Consider the following 22,570-nt stretch of genomic DNA (forward strand, 5'->3'; position numbering starts at 1 on the left):
TTATTCGGAAACGGCTGGACCGATTGTCACGAAAATTGGTGAGAGTATGTAATCTGGTGATCCCTTTACATGCAGTAAGTGGCGCCATCTTACGTTAAGTTTAAGGGGGGCTCTCCGTACATGTGAATGGAGGGTGCAAATTTTTTTTTCACAGAATGTAGCCAAGTAGGGTATCAAATGAAAGGTCTCAACTAGTACTTTTCGGATCTGGTTCAATATTTGATATTAGATGAAACATAGGGGAGTAAGGGTTGAAAATATGACCCACAAAAAGTGTAACAGGTCTCGTTCTCAGAACCTATCCAACCGAAAAATCTGGAAAAAATCACAGTGGTGCATCTCTACGAAATCTAGGCCTCAAAATATATCCGGTTCCGATATCTGCACAAATAAAGTTAATAATAGTATATTTCCACATTTTAGAAATTTACCCGGCACCCCCCCTTATGTTCATCCCAGAAATACAAAATTTGGCATGAGTATAACGAAGAATATAATGCACAGTTTGGTCAAGTTTGAAGAAAATCCAACTATTATTAACAAAGTTATTGGGGGTGAAACTTTACAATTTTTTGTGAATTTCGTGCACTTTACAACCCGCATGACGTCATCATCACATATCAATTCGTCAATACCACAACGAAATGAATTCTTATGAATTGGGTCGCAGACAATTATTTTGTTTTAGTTTTTTAGTTATTTGTCAACCAGACATGTGTATATGTAGGTATATAATATATGCGTGCTAATGAACTTTGCGGGTAGAGCCTAATTCAGATAGATATAAGACGTAAATCGGAAATATGGGTACGATAAATTTAGATACGTGCATATATGTGTACAGCAGGTAATAGGCAGTTTGTTTGTTTAGGATGAGCGTGATATCTATGGCTCTAATATGTACGTATGTCTCGTAGTTTGGAAAAATATGAAGGATTATGTTGGATTTGTAGCTATATACGGACAGAGAAATGCGCGTCTCTTACATAAGATGAACACAAAACCTTTATACCCGAAGCGCGAGCTTCCGGTATTCCGACTTGTTTGAATTCTTTGAAGTGTGCATGTCCGAAGGGATATTTCCTGCACCATGGAATTGGCCGGAATTGATACTGTTGCCTAAGGATGGTAAACCTCCAGGTGCTCCTAAAGACCCACATATCTTGTAGAGACTATAGGGAAAATGTTAGAGCGGGTGATCTATAAAAGATTGCTCCCGGTTGTTGAGCGTTAAGAAGGCCACTGATGCCATTTAATTGATTACTGACATAGTCGAAAATGGTATTCACGAAAAGGGTAGCACTAGCAAACATTTCATGAGAATGACCGTGGACATGAACAATGCATTGAATTCCGCTAATTGGCGCCATATACGGAAGTCCCTAAAGACGATTGGTGCTTTTTTGCGAAGCTCGAATCAGTGAACAAAATTACTTGAAAACTACTGAACCGATTTATTTGAAACTTGGCAGTCTTATTCGATATAAAACAAATCATAATTGATATTTATATATAAATGGAAAAAGGAAGCCTGGGAGAACCAACAAGTCTATGAACTAGAAAAGTACAGGGAGCAACCGCACCAGGCGCGCAAGTTTTACCAACAAGTCAGCAGGATGAAGCCTTATACACCTCGATGCACATCTTGCCGAGACAAAGAGGGAAATATGATTTCCGACAGAATGGGCATATTAGAGCGATGGGTTGAGTACTTTGATGAGCTACTGAACAACCAGAACATCGGCGAGTTGGAGGTCCCGACAACTGAAGACGACGGACAAATACTGCCACCACCAAGTTTAGGAGAAACAGTCCGTGCAATTCATCGGCTAAAAAATCACAAGTCGCCAGGAGCCGATGGAATTACAGCCGAATTGATTAAATATGGAGGCGACCAGTTACACCAAGTGGTTCATCAACTTGTGCTCAAGGTATGAGACAGCGAATCAATGCCTGACGATTGGCAACGAGGCATTATCTGTCTCATACATAAAAAGGGAGATATCACACAGTGCAGTAATTATAGAGGTATCACGTTGCTGAGTACCATCTATAAGATATTCTCCACTATCTTGCTAGGCCGGATAGCCCCATACGCCCAGAACATCATTGGACCATACCAAAGAGGCTTCACTCCAGGCAAATCAGAAATAGATCAGATTTTCTCTCTGCGGCAAGCGATGGAAAAACTGTTGGAATATGGACAACATTTGCACCATCTGTTCATCGACTTTAAAGCCGCCTATGATAGCATAGCCAGGGTAAAACTGTACACGGCCATGAGAGAATTCGGTATCCCGACGAAATTAATAAGACTGACTAGGCTGACCCTGACCAATGTGCGAGGCCAGATAAAAGCAGCAGGATCACTCTCAAGACCATTCGACATCAACAATGGTCTACGACAAGGGGATGCGCTATCATGCGTCCTCTTTAACCTGGCCTTCGAGAAAGTGATCAGTGCTGCTGAGGTAAATGCAAGAGGTACGATCCTCTTCAAGTCCACCCAACTTCTGGCCTATGCTGACGATAACGACATCATGGGAAGAACCACCCTAGATGTACAAACGGCCTTCATCCAGATCGAGCAGGCGGCGCGAGATCTTGGGCTGCACATCAATGAAGGCAAGACAAAATATATGGTGGCAACGTCAGCACCGAAGACGAATCAACCAACAACATCAAACCGCACTGGTCAAACACGAAGAAGGATAAGGATAGGAGAATACAACTTTGAGACCGTTGACAATTTCTCCTATTTGGGGTCGAAAATCACAACCGATAACAACTACGATGATGAAATCCGCGCACGGTTGTTGGCAGCCAACAGAGCCTATTTCAGCTTACAAAGACTGTTCCGCTCGAAACGTCTCACCATAGGGTCAAAGCTGTTACTGTACAAGACTATGATCTTGCCAGTCCTCATGTATTCCTCGGAAACTTGGGTTCTTAGCAAAAAAAATTGCGAACTCTTGGCCGCGTGTGAGAGACGAATCCTCCGAAGAATTTTTGGCCACCTGCATGAGGATGGACGATTCCGTAGCCTACACAATGACGAAATCTATGAGCGATACCTTGACCGTCCGGTTGTGGATAAAATCCGGCTCAATAGGTTACGGTGGGCGGGTCACTTAATCCGTATGGATGAGGATGATCCCACCCGGAAAGTCTATAAGGGTAATATCTACGGTAGAAAAAGAAGACGAGGCAGACCCTGCCTAAGATGGAACGTTGGCGTAGGTCAGGACGCCAGACAGCTTTTAGGGATATCGAATTGGTGGACCTCGGCGCAAAACCGGGATGTCTGGAGTTCCTTATTAAGGCAGCCCTAGACCGGATATCGGTTGTTGCGCCGTTGATGATGATGATATAAATGATTAAAAAATTAAAACGAAATGTTTCCCTGCGACCTCCCATTCACGTGAACTCACTTTATTGTGGTATTGACGAATTGATGTGTTATAATAACGTCATGTATGACGTGTATGACGACATTCAATAGAATGCACGAAATTCCCACAAAATGTAAAAGTTTGAGCTTCTATAACTTTGTTAATAATGATTGGATTTCCTTCAAACTTCCAAAGTTATGCCTTATATTATCCCTTATGCAGATGCCAGATTTTGTAGTTCTAGCATGGGCTTAAGGAGGTTTGAGCCCTTTCATTTGATACACCACACCACATTCTGTGAAAAAAAATTTACACCCTTCATTCGTATGTATGGAGAGCCCTCCTTAAACTTAACATAAAATAGCGCCACTCTGCATCATTGAGAACAACAGACCACATGCTCTCACCAATTTTTGCGATAATCGGTCTAGCCGTTTCCGAATAAACTGGGTGTGACCGACAGACATACAAACAGACCGCGGTGTAGTGGAGCTAGCACGTTCTAAACTACGGGAAACACCTGAGTTAGTCCAGGTAACTCAGAAGATGTGCAGGAGAAACTATTACTGAAAGCCTACGGAACTTTCGGAGGCTGTCTAGTCTTTGGTACGTGGCCAGTTCAAGGAGTGGAAAGGATGACTGCTCCTATGGAGCACAGGGGTAGCGGGAGGCGAAAAGCTGGCAACTGCCATGGCTGTGGTCCGTGAACGCGAGCCTGTGCCTGAATTTGAGGCAAATACCCAAACAAAAAAGTGGACGAAGGAAATTAAATACCATTAATATTAAAGGACAATGAGCATATTGACGCCATTCTTGTTGACTGTGGGACTATCGAAGTTGATACTGAAGAAGTGATAAGGATGAGTTAACGAACCTGGATATCTTTAAGCGAAATGGTAAAATGCTACGCTCTCCACCCAGGCCCATGAAGACGGATGAACGACCAGGTATTGATAGTGGCAAAGGCTGTACAGAGCCCAGCAAGGAAGAAACAGCGCATGTCAACGACGAGGGAATAGATGCTGCGCTAGCAAAAGTACTCAGGGTAAAAATTGCCTGAATAAGATGGGTAATACCCTGAACCCGCTCTACGAATTCTTCGGACGAAGCATAATGTTCATCACTATATTAAGGTGGTTGTTCGAAACCTTAAAGACCCCTGCGAAAAGGTCATGGGTGAGTTAGGCTAGACGAACCAATATACCGCGAATACAGGACAGTTACAAACCCTTCCACTGACTCCATTGCGGAAAAAGGATGGAACCAGCCATTCAAACAAGCCCAAAGTGGAAAGTAGTAAAGGGTCCAAAGAACCAGTTACCAGACGGAACACAAAGTTTGGACCTCAAATCGGCTCCACAGCTGAAATCCCAGAAAATGGGCGCAAACATCTGGACAACTGTAAAGCCAAGGAGGCAGGTGAAAAGAAAGAAGTCTCGTCCAGATGCCATTATCATTGAAAGCAGAGGTGCCCTTTCTTACGCTCAGATTCTACGGAAGATCAAGGTAGATCCCACGCTAAGCGACCTGGGAGACAATGCCATACGGATCAGAAGAACGTAGAAGGGAGAACAACTCCTGGAGCTTCTGGGGACGCAGGATGAAAGGACGCTGAATTACCAGACTTTGTTTGGTAAATCCTTAGGTGAGAAAGTTAAGGTAAGGCAGTTAACCCACGAGATAACTGTGGAGTGTAGGGACGTTGACAAGTTCACGACGAAGGAGAACATTTGGAGATAATTGGTGCGGCAATTTCAAATTCCAGACAGTAACGTCGGTGCAATAAGGAATTTCCGGAAATCATACGATGGCAAGGAAACTGCAATCATCAACTTGCCAGCTGTTTGGGCAAGCAAGTTTCTGGAAGTTGGCAAAGTCAAGATCGGATAAGTTGTCCGAAAGATTCGGGAGAAAATATCTCCTGTTATGTCTTTTAAATGTCTGCAGTACGGGAAATTATTAGAAAGGGAGGGACATTACCTGGCGAGTTAGGGAACACTACACGCATAGCGACCATCAAGCTATATTGTTTAGTGTAATGGAGACCCGAAGGACATAAAGTCATGCCGGACGAAGCGGTGGAGTTCATGTTTACTGAGATAAGGATAGTTCCACACCAACAAGTACAGCTAGTGAAAAATCTAAGCAAATTGTCAGAAACATGGTCGCAGCCTGTGATGCCTCAATGGCAAAGCGCAGAAATAACGTTCACCTATTAGCGAAACGGTGGTGAAATTACGAAATCAGACGACTGCATGGCATATGCCTCCAAGCGAGAAGAAATTAGCAGCGCCTCAATGATGAACAAGAAATTGCACAGAGAAATACCAGATACAACACTAGTCGAAGATAGCTGCGGAAGGCGATCCATGAAAACAAACAGAATTCCTTTAAGGAACTCTGCGAAGAGGCTGGACGAAATACGGAATGTGGTTTTGAACGCGGCGATAAAAGCAAAAATAAAGTGGTATACTTCCACTTAGTACCTGCTTGGAACCGGTTACCTTCCCGACTCAGTGGAAAAGGCACATGGTGGTGCTACTACCAAAGAGTGGTAAATCACCTGAAGAACCATCGTCGCATCTTCCCATTTGTTTGCTGGGCGGTATGGGAAAATTGCCGGAGCGCATTTTATGCAACAGGCTGCTCCCAATTGTAGAGGAAGCAAGAGGTATGTCCACATAACAATACGGTTTTCGCGCCGGCTGATCAACGGTGGATATTATCAACGCAGTAGTCAATCTGACGGAGGAAGCAATTTCAAGTATAAGGTGGCAGGGTGGCACCAAAAAATACTGTGCCATCATCACCCTCGACATGAGGAATGCCTTCAACTCCGCGCAATGGCAGCATATAATAAAATCCTGAAACTAGCTGAATCTTCCCACATATATTCAGCTAATCATCACGAATTATTTCGTGGATAGAAAGCTATGACTTCAACGTAGGTCCGTATGATAACTGACGGAGTACCTCAAGCGTCAGTGCTAGGCCCACTACTGGAAGGTGATGTATGACAGTGTACTGCGTATGAAACTCCCAAGGTATGCTACCTTTATCGGCTATGCAGGCGACATCACAATTATTAGAATAAACAAACATCTGGAGGATGTTATCTGGGCAAGTGAGATATCGGTTAGGCTGATCAAGGAGTGGTTGGTATCGGATGGATTAGAGTTGGCGGAACACAAAACTGAGGCTATATTGGTAAGCAGCCGTAAACTGAAAAAAAATTCCATGGTTTCATGTGGACAGCATGAGATAGAGTCGAAGCCTTTCATCAAATACCTCGGCGTTATACCGGATCACCGATTGACTTTCAAGGAACATTTGAACTACGCGGGTGAGAAAGCAACGAAAGTTGTAGTTGCCCCAGTTGACATGATGCCCAATATTGGAAGACCAAAACCACCGAGGAAGCTGCTGTCAGCCAGAGTGTGTTTATCCATTTTACTGTATGTAATGTCCAGGCATATAGGAGAACATTATCAACAGTATATCGCCTGAGCTCGTTAAGAGTCGCTAACGCATTCCGAACAAGGTCAGACGAAGCAGCTTTCGTAGTCGCGGGAATGGTGCCCATTGGTATTTTGGCAGAGGAGATGCGGGCACTATACAGTTCGAAAGCACGCAATGACTATAATGTCGAAGATAGGCACGAGAAGAGAGAGAGTGCACAATCAGTGTGGCTGCAACGTTGGGATAATACTCACAAGGGCTATAGATTATTCAAAGCGATGGAAATGGCTCATCAAAGGGTAGTATAGGTCCTAGGGCGAAACGTACATTGGTATCCACGATGGAGCATAAAACCTGGGAAATGCCTGCTGAACCAACAGCTCTACTACCAAACCCTATCTCCACCTCCACATAGTGACCGATGAGAGTTCTTTATTAACGAAAGTGAAAAGTTGAAGACGGAGAAAGATGAAGGCGAGTCTCCCGTGCCTAAAAACGGGACAAATTGTACCAACTGGTCCTCCAGGTTGGGGGTTGGGTAGGGCTGACAACCCTACACGGAAAACAACTTGTTACGAAGCCACAACATTAGCCTCGGACTGGATGGATTACACTATGATTAACCCGCCAACGACAACGGAATAACTATTTGCGCATTTTCTCATGGAACGTGCGCTCCCGGTGCAGAGATGAAGCTGATTAGCAGCTAGCCGATACGCTGTCCCAATATAGGGCTGATGTAATACCGTTACAGGAGATGCGTTGGACAGGGACCGGTTTCCTGGAGAAGAGCCACTACATCATATATTATAGCGGCCATCCAGTAAACCATATGCTCGGAGTAGGTTTCTTAGTCAGCCAAAAACTGAAAGCTGCTGTTATCGGCTTTGAAAACATAAGCGAACGACTATGCACTCTGCGCTTGCGAGGCAAGTTGTAGTGACCGCGGCTGCGCGACGGGAGCGGAATTTCATTCGGCTCTTTCTTAATCAATTTGCTTAAACAATGCATTTAATAGTGTGCAATTGCCTTAAAGTTCGCCGCAGATTGCACATTATTCAATGTATTCAAGCGAATTGATCTTGACAGGAGGGGAATGATTTGCCGCATCCGCAGGCGCATGCGTATGTTGCCGCAACATTGCCTAGCGAGTGAGAAAGGCTATGTAGCGGGAATAGAAGCGGTGCACGAAAAGGCAGCGAGAATGTTGCTGGGAGGAGGTTTTTGGCGGGAAGAAAAAAACGGGGGAGTTTTGTTGGAGATCTAGAGGCGAGTGGTTGGAGGAGATTTGGATGGGATTTTTTAGGAGTTGAGTGGAAGAAGGAGGAAAAGGCAGCAGCGAGTTTTTCTTTCTTGAGCGAGAGAATCTAGGAGGAGAAGGGGAATTTTGAGGAAAGAGGAGTTTTGGTTGAAGAGCTGTAAGAGCGGTTTGAAGAACTTCTTGGTGGAGGCGGAAGTTTTTGGAGCTTGAGAAGGTCTAGTGAACTTAGCGAAGGAAGGTGAAGTAATGGCAATTGATTCGCCATAAAGATGCAAAGGCAACTGGATAACTTTTCACCCGAAAGCAAAAATTAGAAAGGTAATAAAACATAACTGACTTAAGGAAGAGATCGGTGAAGCGTTTCGCTAATGATGTGATCAGACGAGCAATATAAGTGCCTCGATTTAAGAAATCGGTGAAGTGTTTCGCTAATGGTGTGATCAGACGAACAATATAAATACATTTATCTAAGAAATCTTTGAAAAAGTTGTACCTATATTCGGAACTAAAAAAAAGAAAGTGAAACAGAAAAGCTGTAATTAACATATTATCATTGAATACGTGACATAATTTGTTGTTTTTCTTTTAGAACCTGTTATACCAGCCGTTAACCGAGCTCGGCGTGACGACTAGAGTAAGTAATTGATTGGACTTTTCTTTTATTTTATTTTATTTTATTTTCTTTTTTTTTTATTTTTAATATTTTTCATATGCCTTATTATCTCCTTTTTGAATTAGTATAATTGGTTATTTTATTGTCAACTTTGTGTTAATAGATAATATCCTAGAATTTTTTTATAAATAATGAATTTTTCGTAATCGGAAGTAGTTTGAGGACTCCCTCTCCTTAGTTCCTCCTTACTCCCGCGGAATTCTTACAGAAGGGACATCCTCTAAAAGAATAACTGGCCGGAGGATGTCGAGGAAGGGTGGGAACCTCACCGGCCGCGCCTCGTCCAAGATCTGAGGCGGAGGGGACGGCAATCGGGAAGGTGATCCGTCGTGGATTTTCCACTACTTGATCGCGGCACTCGGGTCCGGAGACAAACGACTCCACGCGCGCGGTCGAGCCGTTTTTTTTTTATTTTTATTTTCCAATTTAGCTCGCGTTCTGGTTTTATTCGATAGGCCGTCGCGAATTCTTACGTGAAATTCGATTTTAAAATCCGATGCGGACCCACGCACCGGTAAAGACACGTTATTTTTAGTAATGAAGCGTGAGGGATCAAAGCGCTCAAAGGACCCCCCCACATTCCCGAGCCTGGCTAGCACAGAGGCGTGCAAGAACGTGTCGACCGAGAGCTTTGATAGAGCTGCAATCTTCGTGGGCGGACCTTCACGGTCAAATTTTGCCAAATTGTTTAGTTTTTTTTGGGATAGCTCTCCCTCTAGGTCGTTATCGGCCACTCAAGGGATCGACTTGATCTCCTATCTCCAATCATATCATTACAAATGGCGCCCAACGTGGGGCCCAACATTTCCTGGATTCAGGCATAATTTATTATTTACAGGTTTCCTGAATCATGTGGAAGATAGCCTATTCCGGCTCACAACTTCGTTTGGTGGTGTCGGATAGAGAATCAATAGATTCTCAATATTGTTCCCGGCTAGGCTCCACGTACACTTGTCTTCAGATTTCTAGTTTAGGTTTCACGCCTTTTTCCCCGGAAGCAAGTGTTCCTAAGCCTCAATTTCCTTTCCCACCTTGTAACGTAGAGTTTCCTGCCCTATCCTTGGTAGAATACCAAAAGAGCTAGTCGTTTGTTGTGTTTGTCTTGAGACTTAACGTCTCGTAGGTGATTGCCTCCCAGAAGCCTCTGGATCTACGGGCCTTCGCGGCTATAAGCTGAAAGGTATTGCCGTCCGAGCGTCTGAGGAGTGTCCTTCCCTACCTTTATGTGAAACGGCTATCTCTTCGATTCAGATTTGAAGAAAATTAAATATTCTTTCTTCTTTGTAGGGATGAAGTGACGGGTGAGATGGATCCTTGATGGAATACGGAGGTAGTCGGCTATATGCTGTGCCATTCCGTCCTCAATGATTCATCTTCACTTTGTTCTCTGACTCCAGACGAGGAAGATTGAATTCTCGCGTTCCCTTTTTGCTTGTTCTTTTATTTAATATTCTGCGACGGGGAGCAACTCGATTGTTGTCTCTTCTTGGAAAACACTGTGTGTGGAAGTTCTGCACACAGATGAGAAAATTTATGAGGTTGGGATGGCTTTTTAGTCATCCGAGAGTTTTGCGGGAGTTGAATATGGAGTTGACAATTTGGAGAGAGAGGAGTCCTCGTAATTATTATTTTTTTTTCTTTTTCTTTCTTTTCTTTTCTTATCGTTCGATTTAGATTATTATATAGTTAATTTTTTTTCATTTCCTTTAGTTTGCCTTATTTTTTTATTTTTTCTTCATTTCTTCTTTTTGCTTGATTTGATCATTTTACTTTTTTTTTCTATATACTTCGTTTCTTTTTCCAATTTATTGCTTCTTTTCGCTTTGGAATTTCGTTTCGTCTTTTTCTTGGACTTCCTTTTGGTCGTTTCCAATTTTATTTTTTTTTTAAATTTTATTAACCAACATGTCCCATCAACGAGATCACGGGTCTCGCGACCTTTATCGTCTCCCTTCCACGTTACCTCCAGGTCAGTGGAGCTCAGCGGAGCTTGACCTGCCAACACGCCGTGACGACTGACGGTGGCATGAGGCGGCGAGGAGAGATCCTGTGGGTTGGGTTGATCCTTCCACGCGGGATGCTAGGGCGACGGATGCTCCACGAGATGAAGGATTGGTTCGAGAGCAATTTGTCCCGCTTCGAGACTCGAACCCGAACACGCACTCAGTGCATCAGGCAGCTCAACATCAGCCTGCTTCAACTCGTGCAGCGCATTTCGAAGACAGACGTGACTATGGACATAATAAAGACGATTTTAACACACCTGACCATGGACGTAACCTTAATTTTTACGGACTTGACGACAGGTCCGGATCCGAGAACTTTCACCGACATGACGACAGATCCGGATTCGACTATATGTACGATTTTACTGTTTCTGACGAGGACGATTCGCCGTATAGATGCCAGGCACGACCGCTTAATACCATGTCAGCGGATCGTGTTTATTCAATTTTGGCATCCTGGAACTTGGTTTTTGATGGCACATCGAAAACTTTGCCCATCAACCAATTCTTGTTCCGCGTGGAGGCTTTGACCAACACAACCTTACAGGGGGATTTTGGCCTGCTGTGTACTTATGTACACAGTCTTTTCAGAGACAGAGCAGCAGATTGGTATTGGGACTATCACCAGTCTGTCGGACGAATCGAGTGGACCTCTTTTCGTGAGGCTCTTCGCCATGAGTTTAAGGATTCTCTAGATGATTGGGATATCCTTGAACTGATGAGGGAGCGCATGCAAGGTCCATCCGAAGATTTCGACAGTTACTATAAAGCTGTGCGTTCGCTAGCCAATAGGCTAGAAAATTCTTTAACGGAAGACAAGTTGGTAGAGTTGCTACGTCGTGGGTTGAGACCCGATGTTCAGAGGCAACTTCTCTATTTTCCGGCTAGTACGGTTCGCGAGCTGCGGAAGTTAGTGCAGCAGAGCGAAATTTTAGAGGAGCGTCTCTCAAGCAGGCTCTCTCACCAATTACACAGCTATTCTGCTGAATCTGAAGAGGGTGTTGACATAAAGAGCATTTCAGGAAATCCTCAGTCTGAGATTCAGAATCGAGATTTGGACTTGGTCTGCTGGAATTGTCGGCAGATTGGACATTTGTTTGAAGACTGTTGGGAGGATCCCAAAGTCTTTTGTTTCGGTTGCGGGCGCCCGAACACTCGTAAGCCCGTATGTCCGAACTGTCGAGTTCCAGAGCCCAGCCCCAGTCATCAGGGCGTTCCTGCATTGGACGCACGTGACTGCGCAAGCGTTGCGACAACGTCTTCCACAGTAACTCCGAAAGTTACCGTGTTGAAGCGGTCCGATAACTTAACTATGACCTACCCGGATTTGACCCCACCACCAATTGTTTCAAGGAAACCGATGCTTTCGGTTCTGAGGCCGTTGCACGTAAGACTGCAACAATACCAAGCGGCCAGAGAACGAATTTTCGGAGTAGCAGAGATGGCGACGAAAAAACCGAAGCGCTCAACTCTTCGCTTACGCCAATATTGGATGCGAATAATGCGCAACCGTCGTCTTTACTACTCTGCCATTCTCACGAGTCGGCCCAATAACGACATTCGCCCGTATGCGGATGTCACAGTCTTGGGTGAGCGTGTTTCGGGACTGATTGATACCGGAGCCACTGTAAGTTGCTTAGCTTCGGATTTCGCCCGGAAAATTATTAACGACGGTCGGTACAAGTGGGAGAGATTACGCATCGATCTCAGGACAGCTGACGGGACTAGCCACTCGACAGTAGGCAGAGTGTCAGCTGACATCACGTTTCGTGATCGGACGGAATCGATGTCGTTCCTCCTTATCCCGTCGTTAACGCAAAATCTTTACCTTGGAGCTGATTTTGTGCGCAAGTTCGATCTCGCACCGGACTTATTTGTACCTTCCATTTGTTCTATCGAAAATGTTGAGAACGTCAATCAACATCAGTTGACGACACACCAGCGAGCAAGGCTCGATGCTGTCATTGGCAGTTTTCCATCTTTCGAGTCGGAGGGCTTAGGACGTACAAGTCTCACGACACACGTCATCGATGTCGGCGGTAACAAACCGGTTAAACAGAGACACTTCTCAGTCTCTCCCGCCATCGAAAAGCTCCTCTACGAAGAGATTGATAGGATGCTGGCTTTGGGAGTCATCGAAGAATCGCAAAGCGCCTGGTCTTCGCCAGTTACCCTTGTGGTGAAACCTGGTAAAGTGCGACTTTGCCTTGATGCACGTAAAGTGAATAGTGTAACAGTGAAGGACGCTTATCCTTTACCTCTCATCGAGGGGATTTTCAGTCGTCTCCCGAAGGCTAGATTCATTACGAGTCTAGATCTGAAGGATGCGTTCTGGCAAATTCCTCTGGATGAGGCGTCCAAGGATAAGACTGCCTTCACCGTCCCAGGTCGGCCACTCTATCAGTTTGTGACCATGCCGTTTGGGCTCTGCAATGCACCTCAAACCATGCAACGACTGATGGATAAGGTCATCCCTGCTCACTTACGTCATCAAGTCTTTGTATATTTAGATGACTTGCTACTTATTACAGAGACCTTCGATCAGCACCTGCTGCTCTTAAGCGAAGTGGCTCTCTGTATGAGACGCGCTGGCTTGACGTTGAACATCCGGAAGAGCAAGTTTGTTATGAAGGAAGTTCGATACTTGGGGCACATCATCGGTAACGGGACGATTTGTACCGATCCCGACAAGGTACACGCCATTAAAGATTTTCCGCGGCCGAAAACCGTCAGGCAACTGCGGCGGTTTCTTGGGATGGGTGGGTGGTATCAGCGATTTGTGCCAAATTACGCTTCGCTGACTGCACCGTTGACAGACATGCTTCAGAAGAAGCGGCAGTTTTGCTGGTCTGAGGAAGCTATCTCGGCCTTCGACGCTCTGAAAACGAGTCTCTCCTCGGCTCCAGTTCTGCACAGCCCCGACTTCTCCAAGCCTTTCGCCATACATTGTGACGCAAGTCAACATGGCATAGGAGCGGTGCTGATGCAGAAGACAGAGGAGGGACATGAAGTTCCTATAGCGTATATGTCGAAGAAGCTTACACAGCCTCAGCGAAACTACACTGTCACTGAGCAAGAATGTCTGGCAGCGGTGGAGGCAGTGCGCAAATTCCGAGCGTATGTTGAAGGCACAACATTCGAAGTGGTAACTGACCACGCTTCGCTCAAATGGCTGATGAACCAGTCCGACCTTCACGGCAGACTGGCCAGATGGGCATTGAAGCTTCAAGGATTCTCGTTCATCATTAAACACAGAAAGGGATCACAACATCTGGTCCCGGATTCTCTATCTCGCATGTATTCACCAGCGGAGGTGGATGCTTTGGAGAGAAGTGGGAACAACGCAGACGTGGATTTTAATTCACCACATTTTCGGTCTGCGAACTATTTGCAGTTAATAGAGCGTATTAGGGAGAATTCCAACAAACTCCCTGATCTGCAGGTATGCGATGGGTTGGTATACAAACGAACCAATCATGCTTCAGGAGATGAGATGCAGGAACAACAGGCTTGGAAGCTTTGGATTCCGGAGGAGCTGACGATGGAGGTGATCACCCGTGCCCATGATCATCCTTTGAGTGCACATGGGGGGGTTGGTAAAACCTTGGGTAGACTGCGGTTGTGGTTTTATTGGCCTAAAATGGTTTCACAGGTCAAGGACTATATCCGTAATTGTGAATCGTGCAAGACGTCAAAAGCTCCCAACCAAACGCTCCAACCTCTAATGGGAAAAGCGCTCATCTCCGATCGGGTATTTCAACGTTTGTATATCGATTTGATCGGCCCATACCCCAGATCTCGCGCCGGAAATATCGGAGCAATAGTCGTTCTCGATTCTCTCTCAAAGTTTTCATTTGTGGAGCCGATTAAACGGTTTACCGCAAACGTGCTGACAGAATACTTGGAGAAGAGAATCTTTCATGTGTTTGGAATCCCTGAGTCGATCACATCTGATAATGGGGTACAGTTCAAATCCGTGGCTTTCAACGATCTTCTGAACCAGTATGGCATTCAACACATTTACACCGCTTTATACTCCCCGCAGGCAAACGCCTCGGAGCGAGTAAATCGCTCACTGTTGGCTGCTATACGCGCTTATATCGGTCCTGATCAAAGAGATTGGGATAACAAGTTGTCATCCATCAACTGTGCCTTGCGTTCAGCGAAACACGTCTCGATAGGGACATCACCCTATCACGTCGTTTTTGGGCAAAGCATGGTCACCCATGGGAGTACCTACGCCCTCTTACGACGCCTGAACGCCTTACCTGATGCGACCTTGGAAATCTGTTCTCAGGATAGACTTGCTATTCTGAGAGCAGAGGTTCAAGGGCGAATCCTTCGGGCAAGAGAGACACAGGAAAGGGGTTACAACTTACGATCCCGAGCTCGTGAATTTCAAGTCGGAGATATCGTGTATAAGCGGCTCTTCAACTTAAGCAGTGCAGCAAAGCGATATAATGCCAAATTGGATCGGAAGTTCGTGAAGGCGAAGGTCATCGGTCGAGTCGGAACGGTTCAATACGAGCTGGAGGACATGGAGGGTCGTAACCTGGGCATCGCTCACGCGAAGGACCTCAAGGCCTAATGTGGGTTTGGATCTCGGTCTACCTTTCCCTGTAACCGCCAACACCCAGCCGCTATCAGCAGTGAGCCCCTCACTGGTCTTCAGCTTTCTTTCCTCGAGCGGGTCTCGAAAACCCAGCTGCCCTGTAGTGACCGCGGCTGCGCGACGGGAGCGGAATTTCATTCGGCTCTTTCTTAATCAATTTGCTTAAACAATGCATTTAATAGTGTGCAATTGCCTTAAAGTTCGCCGCAGATTGCACATTATTCAATGTATTCAAGCGAATTGATCTTGACAGGAGGGGAATGATTTGCCGCATCCGCAGGCGCATGCGTATGTTGCCGCAACATTGCCTAGCGAGTGAGAAAGGCTATGTAGCGGGAATAGAAGCGGTGCACGAAAAGGCAGCGAGAATGTTGCTGGGAGGAGGTTTTTGGCGGGAAGAAAAAAACGGGGGAGTTTTGTTGGAGATCTAGAGGCGAGTGGTTGGAGGAGATTTGGATGGGATTTTTTAGGAGTTGAGTGGAAGAAGGAGGAAAAGGCAGCAGCGAGTTTTTCTTTCTTGAGCGAGAGAATCTAGGAGGAGAAGGGGAATTTTGAGGAAAGAATAGTTTTGGTTGAAGAGCTGTAAGAGCGGTTTGAAGAACTTCTTGGTGGAGGCGGAAGTTTTTGGAGCTTGAGAAGGTCTAGTGAACTTAGCGAAGGAAGGTGAAGTAATGGCAATTGATTCGCCATAAAGATGCAAAGGCAACTGGATAACTTTTCACCCGAAAGCAAAAATTAGAAAGGTAATAAAACATAACTGACTTAAGGAAGAGATCGGTGAAGCGTTTCGCTAATGATGTGATCAGACGAGCAATATAAGTGCCTCGATTTAAGAAATCGGTGAAGTGTTTCGCTAATGGTGTGATCAGACGAACAATATAAATACATTTATCTAAGAAATCTTTGAAAAAGTTGTACCTATATTCGGAACTAAAAAAAAGAAAGTGAAACAGAAAAGCTGTAATTAACATATTATCATTGAATACGTGACATAATTTGTTGTTTTTCTTTTAGAACCTGTTATACCAGCCGTTAACCGAGCTCGGCGTGACGACTAGAGTAAGTAATTGATTGGACTTTTCTTTTATTTTATTTTATTTTATTTTCTTTTTTTTTTATTTTTAATATTTTTCATATGCCTTATTATCTCCTTTTTGAATTAGTATAATTGGTTATTTTATTGTCAACTTTGTGTTAATAGATAATATCCTAGAATTTTTTTATAAATAATGAATTTTTCGTAATCGGAAGTAGTTTGAGGACTCCCTCTCCTTAGTTCCTCCTTACTCCCGCGGAATTCTTACAGAAGGGACATCCTCTAAAAGAATAACTGGCCGGAGGATGTCGAGGAAGGGTGGGAACCTCACCGGCCGCGCCTCGTCCAAGATCTGAGGCGGAGGGGACGGCAATCGGGAAGGTGATCCGTCGTGGATTTTCCACTACTTGATCGCGGCACTCGGGTCCGGAGACAAACGACTCCACGCGCGCGGTCGAGCCGTTTTTTTTTTATTTTTATTTTCCAATTTAGCTCGCGTTCTGGTTTTATTCGATAGGCCGTCGCGAATTCTTACGTGAAATTCGATTTTAAAATCCGATGCGGACCCACGCACCGGTAAAGACACGTTATTTTTAGTAATGAAGCGTGAGGGATCAAAGCGCTCAAAGGACCCCCCCACATTCCCGAGCCTGGCTAGCACAGAGGCGTGCAAGAACGTGTCGACCGAGAGCTTTGATAGAGCTGCAATCTTCGTGGGCGGACCTTCACGGTCAAATTTTGCCAAATTGTTTAGTTTTTTTTGGGATAGCTCTCCCTCTAGGTCGTTATCGGCCACTCAAGGGATCGACTTGATCTCCTATCTCCAATCATATCATTACAAAGTTTAGAAATATAAGCCTCATTAACTTTCACGCCCCTACACAGGAGACTGCAGACTCGGAGAAGGATACCTTCTATGAGGCAGTAAAATGAACCCTCGAAGTCTGTCCCAGATATGATATCAAAATCATATTTGGGGATTTTAACAGCCAAGTAGGGAAGGAGCCCGTATTTAGGCGTTACGTCGGCTCCCATAGCTTACACGAAAATACAAACGGACTGCGGATTACTCAATTAGCAGGGTCATACGAAATGGTTGTTGGAAGTACCTGGTTTGCGCGGAAAGCGGTCCACAACCATATGTGGGCCTCTCCAGACGGGACCACTTTGACCTTTGACTTGAGAGAATTCGGTATCCCGACGAAATTGATAAGACCGTCTAGGCTGACCCTGACCAATGATCACTCTCAAGACCATTCGACATCAACAACGGTCTACGGCATGAGGATGCCCTATCATGCGTCCTCTTTAACCTGACCCTCGAGAAAGTGATCCGTGACGCTGAGGTAAACGCAAGAGGTACGATCCTCTTTAAGTCCACTCAACTACTGGGCTATGCTGACGATATCGACATCATGGGAAGAACCACCCGAGACGTACAAACTGCTTTCATCCATACTTAGCAGGCGGTGATTGGCGCGAGATCTTGGGCTGCATATCAATGAAGGTAGGACAAAATATATGGTGGCAACGTCAGCAACCAACAACATCAAACCGCACTGGTCAAACACGAAGAAGAATAAGGATAGGAGAATACAACTTTGAGACCGTTGACAATTTCTCCTACCTAGGGTCGAAAATGACAACCGATAACAGCTATGATGATGAAATCCGCGCACGGTTGTTGTCAGCCAACAGAGCCTACTTCAGCTTACAAAGACTGTTCCGCTCAAAACGTCTCACCATAGGGTCAAAGCCGTTACTGTACAAGACTATGATCTTGCCAGTCCTCATGTATTCCTCGGAAATTTGGGTTCTTAGCAAGAAAAATTGCGAACTCTTGGCCGCGTTCGAGAGAAGAATCCTCCGAAGAATTTTTGGCCCCCTACATGAGGATGGACGATTCAGTAGCCTACATAACGATGAAATCTATGAGCGGACCATGACTGTCAGGTTGTGGATAAAATCCGGCTCAATAGGTTACGGTGGGCGGATCACTTAATGTATGGATGAGGGTGATCCAGCCCGCATATGAATGAGGATGATCCCACCCGGAAAGTGTATAAGGGCAATATCTATGGTAGAAAAAGAAGACGAGGCAGACCCTGCCTAAGATGGAGCGATGGCGTAGATCAGGACGCTAGACAGCTTTTAGGGATATCGAATTGGTGGACCTCGGCGCAAAACCGAGATGTCTGGAGTTCCTTATTAAGGCAGGTTTAGCCCGGATACCGGTTGGTGCGCCGTTGATGATGATGATGATGAATATCGGAAGTACCTATACCTTCCGAAGAGGGAGAATAGATTCAATGGGTGGGACCTTACCTGGCAAGCTAGTGAACACTATACACATAGCGACCATCAAGCTATACTGTTTAGTGTAATGGAGAACAGAGGAATGTAGTAGCCGAAGGACATAAAGTCATGCCGGACGAAGCAGTGGAGTTCAGAGATTTTTGATTCGGAAATGTTTACTGAGATATTTAAGGATAGTTCCACACAAGCAGGTACAGAGAGTGAAAAACTGAGTATATTGTGAGAAACTTAATCGCAGCCTGTGATGCCTGCAAACGGGAAAAAAAAGGCGAGTAACAAAACTAGTCGAAGATAGCTGCGGAAGGTAAACCGTGAAAATAAACGGAATTCCTGTAAAGAATTCTGCGAAGAGGCCGACATCAACCCGGGGGGAGGAGGGGTAATGGCTAAGTTGAAAGGAAGCAGGGCCCCGCAGATAAAGTGCCCAGTTTTATTCCGAAGAATAATGACCACTCTATTCCCACAGCAAAGCAAATGCACTATTGCAGTCGAAAAAGAACATTCCATAAAGCATATTGCAAGAATAACAGAGGATGAGCTTACCATTGACTGCGAAGAGATAGGAACTAAATACGCACCCGGGCTGGCCGGAATACCGAACGTGCTTTTGAAGGCGGCGATTAAAGCAAGACCAGAGTGGTTCATTTCCACTTTTAATAAATTCTACGGTTTAGTGCGTTAAGAGTCGCTAGAGTATTTCAAACAAGGTCAGACAAAGCAGCTTTCGTAGTCACGGGAATGGTGCCCATTGATATTTTGGCGGAGGAGATGCCGGTACTATACAGTTGGAAAGCACGCAATGACCATAATGCCGAAGATACGGCACGAGCAGAGACAGAGTGCACAATTAGGGTGTGGCTGAAATGTTGGGATAATCCTAATGTCCACTATCATTTGACCCAGTTTTTAACTGGACATGGTGATACCGTAGGTATATGTAATACATCGTTTTAGACATGGCGATTCTCCCTTTTTGTGCTGAGTGTATAAACGAATACGAGGACCCGAAACACATACTCTTCATATGTCCGAGATTTGCAAATGAGAAGGAACAGCTTCAACTTCTCTTGACAAGACGATTACTAGGGGAAACGATCATTCCGCAAATGCTCGAATCCCGAGAAGTGTAGAATGCAATTCGTGGCACCCCAAGCTGTATTCAGGAGTTGCTTCGAAGGTTAGAGCGCTTATAAAAAATCAGCTGGGAAGAAACAGTTCTCACCGTTGGAGTAAGCCGGTAGGGCTTTAACCCGCCCCACGATGGAGTATCTCTAGATAGTTTTCTGGACCATAGCGGGTGATGAGAGGTGGTTTTAGTGAGTTAAACTCCCACACGGTGGCTTCCGATTTTTCCACCTCTATAAAAAAAAACAGACAGACATCGACCCGATTCTAATAAGGTTTTGATTCAAACAAAACCTTAAAAATGGAGTATCTAATCATTCAACTTTTTTTTGGATTAGAAATGTCCGTATTGTAGCCAAAAACGACCGTTTTTTAGTTAATAATCAAACCATTAAATTTGACAGTCCACGATTTTGTGGAAAATGGATTGGCAGTTGCGGAGGAGAAGAAGGGAGTGGTCCTTATACCGAACGCCATAACAGAATACGCGCAGTATGCTTGTGACAAGGCATCCAAGGTGAGTATCGCTCTGGGGAAGATGTTGCCGAACGTGGAAGGGCCGAAGAATATCTGTATGCTAGACAGGTGATTTTGTTCTATGCAGTCCCAATTTGGGAAGCGCACTGCAAATACCATGCAATGTACATAAACTGAGTGCGGCCGATAGGAAGCTAGTCCTAAGGATGTCTTCTGTTCTCAGGACCGTCTCCGATGAGGCAGGCAGACGGTAAACCTATTTTAATTACAAATTTTTATTTAGTAGTTTATACTACAACATACTCCAATTTTTCAAAATGTGGCAATTATTTCGACTAGGGCAGCGATAAGTCCTTTTTCTTCGAAACAATCTGTTGCCTTTGCTTCACGTCTGTTCTGGAGACAGCGTGATTGATTAAGACAACCAGGTGTTGTGTGCTGCATATTATTAATTTGCGTGCACCTAAAACGTGGAAGACACTCTTTTTCAAATGTATATAGTCCATGATGACCCTAAATCAAAGATCATATGAATGGGTCAGGTTGGATCCAATTCAAACAGTTTAGCTTTCGTTATAATTCGGACCCAAGTTTAGCCTGTGAATTAAAGATTACGCTTATTCCAGGGATCCAGTTGCCTCTATCTGGGATGAAAGAGTACATAGTATGATAAATAAATAAAGTGAGGATCCTCGAATATCTAGAAATCTTCGAACTCAAGTTTGACTGCGAATTGAATCCACTTTCGACCTCGTGAATTTGAATCTACCACATATGGTGCAATCTTTAATTTCTCAATAGCTGACTATTTTATGATCTCCTGTCCCCTGAGTGGCTCCTTGGTATTCCTGACCGCCCCTGACTATTTTGATAAATAAAATATGAAGTTTCTTTGTGATGCATTCACACTTCTCAGAACCTCACTAGAACTGACTTTATTACACTGTTAACTGCTTGAAAAGTGCACTTTGTATAAACAAAAACTGTTGATAAACAAGAAAGAAATCTGAATGGGGACTGCGCTATGGTATTTTCTTAAGAAATAATTCTTTCTTCAACTACAGCACTGCGACTGCCGCTCAGCCATAAATGATATTTACAACAATTGTAACCGAATTTCGCGTTTAAATTTTATTCTACACCGCTCAGGTGGCTCATATGCAACTCACTGAAGACTCGAATAAGAAAGCGCAATTTTCTTTTGCCTACTGCGAACTGAACAGCAGAACTCGCGTAATTGATAATTAGAACGATATGCGCGCGCATTCGAATTATATTACAAGTCAGAACATTGTTTAATACCCGGCAATAATACCATAAGCTGTAATGCGGCGGATAAGATCAACAAAATCGCATATGATGCCAATGGCACACGATAAGGCTTACGGTGGACAACAGAAACATATGCCACCCAACTTAGCAGAGGATTTTCTTGAGGATGTCACGAGCCATCATAACATATTTGATATCTTTTCAAGAAAAAGATACTGCAAATCTTCGTATCTTTTAAGATCCACAGTGTAATTCCAAAGTACTAGGGCTAGAATAATTCTTCATAATTTACAGCCCCAGCCTTGGGTCTTATCGGCGTTTACATATTCCAAAACAGACAGCTGTCTTTTGACTATTTTCGAAAAAACCTTGAGAATTGTTTGCTTAGTTTGAAATTGTATATCTAAACCTAAATAAGATGTTACTAGAGTACTTAGATATAGGTACATTCTTAGAGGGTTAAACTTGGGGATATTGTGATTATCCAAATATGCTTTTTATTATGTAAAGCTCATTTGTTACTTCTTGCCAGCAAATATTTACAAAACATTGAAAAATGTTATTGTCATAATTATGATGAATAATCCAAAAATATGCGCAGCTCCCATTATAATGAACAACACGCTTATTTCCCGCTTTCTTTCTTACCGAACTATGATCACTCTCATTGAATAACTTATCTTCAAGCTTCATCTTAATCGCAGGCTATTTATTAAATCCATCAAAAGCATTGAATTTTTATTAGATTATTCTCCAAAAATTTCTATGTATCAGAGGCAAGCCAAAGCCCCGCGGTATGAAATAAATCGAACGAAACCATGCTTCTGTGCAAGATTGATACAAAGTAAAGAATCCCAAATAGAAAAGAAATTAATGAAGTTATCTCGGAAATGATAACTGAGAATGTGTGAAATTATTGATTATGTCTAGAATTTTTTATA

The 22,570-nt window shown here is 44.2% G+C and overlaps 1 protein-coding gene across 1 annotated transcript in view; it reads right to left on the reverse strand.

The window, feature by feature from the left end:
* Window positions 1–21,530, reverse strand: part of LOC119659279 (organic cation transporter protein-like) — a 52,492-nt gene extending 30,962 nt beyond the window's left edge. Inside the window, exon 1 of the mRNA XM_038067288.1 lies at window positions 21,292–21,530. The gene's annotated coding sequence lies outside the window, so the exon portion shown is untranslated. The remainder of the gene's footprint in view (window positions 1–21,291) is intronic.
* Window positions 21,531–22,570: the final 1,040 nt, after the last annotated feature.

This window comes from Hermetia illucens, chromosome 6, assembly GCF_905115235.1.
Source record: "Hermetia illucens chromosome 6, iHerIll2.2.curated.20191125, whole genome shotgun sequence".
Taxonomy (NCBI): Eukaryota; Metazoa; Arthropoda; class Insecta; order Diptera; family Stratiomyidae; genus Hermetia; species Hermetia illucens.